Source organism: Tenrec ecaudatus, chromosome X (genome assembly GCF_050624435.1).
Source record: "Tenrec ecaudatus isolate mTenEca1 chromosome X, mTenEca1.hap1, whole genome shotgun sequence".
Classification (NCBI taxonomy): domain Eukaryota; kingdom Metazoa; phylum Chordata; class Mammalia; order Afrosoricida; family Tenrecidae; genus Tenrec; species Tenrec ecaudatus.
The window spans coordinates 79,511,065-79,514,174 of record NC_134548.1 but is presented as its reverse complement, the minus strand read 5'-3'; the positions used below and the strand labels follow the sequence as shown (position 1 = coordinate 79,514,174).

The 3,110-nt window shown below is 44.2% G+C and overlaps 1 pseudogene; it reads right to left on the bottom strand.

The window, feature by feature from the left end:
• Positions 1 to 826: 826 nt before the first annotated feature.
• LOC142434288 (leydig cell tumor 10 kDa protein homolog pseudogene) lies at positions 827 to 1,123 on the bottom strand (annotated as a pseudogene).
• Between the last annotated feature and the right edge of the window lie 1,987 nt (positions 1,124 to 3,110).

Here is a 3,110-nt window from a genome sequence, read left to right as displayed (position 1 = left end):
AAAACAGTGCAAGGGCTGTGCAGGCAGTAACACTGAAGTGAATGGCCATGGAGTGTGGAACAAGAGGAATCTAGTGTAACTGGGAGGAAATTACTGATTTAGATGGACTATCATTGCTGGTGGGATTATAAAATGGTACAACCACTATCGAAAAGGAATGGTGCTTCCGCAAAAAGTTGGAAATAAAGTACCATATGATCCAGCAATTCCTCTACTTGGCATATGTCCTAAAGAAATAAGAATTGTGGCATAAATAGATATAAGCACACCCATGTTCTTCCCAATACTATTCACAATATCAAAATGACAGAAACAACCTAAATGCTCATGAATAAAGATTGGACAAACTGGTATATGAGAAGGTAACCCCCAAAACCTGGAATCCCCCTCAAAGCTATGTATTTAATTTTTTTTACAAAACAACATTGCACTTAATACATTTGTCATATCTGCGATTCCAGTCTTAGAAACATTTTTTTTCTCAGAAACATTTTTCAAACTCACCTGTTTGGATGGCTGACAGCATCTCCCTTGTTTTTTTCATCACCTCTTTTTATTTTTTTTAAGACAACAAAGCCTGTTTTATTGCTCGGGGTGAAAGCAGCAGAGATGGGGCCTGGGGACAGAGGTGGCAAAAGCACTTGCCTAGGTGTCCCTGGGTTCTGGGCCTCGGCACCTGGACATGCTGGCCATTGGCTTGTAGGCTGGGCCCTCACTGAAGTCAAGTGCCCTCAATCCTGGGAGCCAGGTCCCTCCTCCTCTTCACAGTGGCCCGGGCGACTGCCTGGAGACTGGTCTTGGACGCGGGGTGTGACACTGGGCTCCACAGTGGGGGGAGCCTTTAGGAGGTCTTCTTGGCAGAGGCTACCCCCTTCTTTCTGGGGGCCTTCAGCAGTGCCAGCTTCTTGGGCAGACTGCTGTTGGCCTTCATCATGACGTCATGTTCGATCTTTTTCCGGATGCCAACCTCCAGGTCCTTCTTGAGCTTTCGCTGCTGCACCACGCGCGCCTTCTTGGGGGCGATGACCCGGCCACCCTTCCTCGGGCCCCGGATCCGCTCCGAGGCGGCTGCCTTGCTCTTGGCCGACTTCTGTGCCTGGAACTTGCGCTGACCCTGCGCCATGGCCCCGTGTGCACCGGCCTTTTCATCACCTCTTCTATGTCATCAAATCACTGTCCTTTCAAGTCCATCTTCACTTGTGGAAACAAGTGAAGTTGCTTGGAGCAAGGGCAAGTGAGTAAGGTGTGTGGGGCAAGAGAAGCATGCTGTTTGTTTGCCAATAACTGGTGCCATGAGATGTCTGCGTGAGCAGCTGAATTGTCATGGTAGCAAAACCAGTCCCCCGTCTTCCACAAATCAGGTCTTTTTGTCACATGCTGTTTCACAATCTTTTCAGAACCACATGCTGTTTCACAATCTTTTCAAGTAGAAAGCTTGATTAATAGTCTGACCTGATGGAATGAACTCCAAAACACTATAAGTTCATATTTTCATCCATTCGGGAAGTTGATGGACATCCAGAATGAGGTTTGTCATCAATCAACATTTCACCTTTTTGGAAATGAGAAAACCACGCATACACTTGAGTCTTTCCCATAGATCTGTCCTTGTAAGCTGTGTTCAATATCACCACAGTTTCTGCGGCATATTTCCCAAGCAGAAAACAAAAATTCACAGCCACACACAGTTTTCTTAAATCAGCCATCACAAAAATGAGGTTAGAGAGAAACTTCTTTTATGAAAAAATTCACTGTGATCACAGAGAACCTTCCCAGGTGACACCAGTAGGTGCATTAACTCAGAGTGAGTTTTTCTATGCTTTTCTAGCATGAAAAAATGTGTGCTATGAAAGCTCCATCCCGCAAAGCTTTTTTCCGGGATTTTTTTGGGTACCCCCTCACGTACACACAATGGAATAGTACAAAGTGTCAGAGAGTAGTGAGGGATCTGTGAAACACCTCAAAATATGGATGAACCTGGAGGGCATTATTCTGAATGAAATTGGTCAATCACAAAAGAAGAAATATTATAACATACCACTATTGTAGAAAGTTAAGAAAAGGTTTTTCACAATAAAAGAAACATTATTTTGAAGGTTAACAAGGATTGGAGGGGTTGAGTAAATCACTGGCTACAGGGTAAACGAAAACCAAACTCATTGCCATCGAGTCATTGCTGACTCATAGGGACCCACTGTGGGTTTCCAAGACTGTAACTGTTTATGGGAGTAGAAAGCCAAGTCTTTCTTTTGTAGAGCTGCTGATAGTTTCGAACTGCTAATTATGTATATCACAGGCCAATACATAAGCACTGCTCCACCAGGGTACCTGGCTACAGGATAGGCTTAGGTTAACTTAGGTGAAAGGGAAGGCAATATACAAACAATAAGAAGGAGGTTGGCAAAAAATGGTAGAGGCATGGAAAGACTGGGAGTAGCATAAGAGTTAATGCAACAAAGGAAAATACTCTACACAATCCTACAATAATGGTTATTTATGAGTAGATACATGGATAGACACAAGCTGAAAAGGTTTGGGATGGAGAGTGGGAGTATACTCAGATATATAGGTTTGATAGGATATGTACACATGATTTACCTTTGCTGTATATATATATTCATGAATGTAGTAGAGCATATGGGGGCAATGCTATGAAAACTTCTTAGACATAATCAAACTCCTCAAGGCAGTGGTTCTCAACTTTCCTAATGCCGCGACCCTTTAATACAGTTCCTAGTGTGGTAGTTACCCACCCCACCCCCCAACCATAAAATTATTTTCTTTTTTGGGGGGGGGAGGTTAAGAGAGGCTTTATTAGGGGAGGGAAAGAGCTCCAGGGAGGGAAGGGAGAGCAGAGAGGGACCCATAAAATTATTTTCATTGCTACTTTATAACTATAATTTTGCTACTGTTACAAATTGGGCGACCCCTGTGAAAGGGTTCTTCAACCCCCAAAGGGGTTGCGACCCACAGGTTGAGAACCGCTGCCTTAAGGGCATGAGCTCCTAAGCCTCTTTGTTCAGGGCCTAGGAGCTCAGGATCAACTGTCACGGAACACCAGCTTTCACAAAGTCAGTGTTCTCCATCCTGCTTTGGGGAGTAGCAATAGA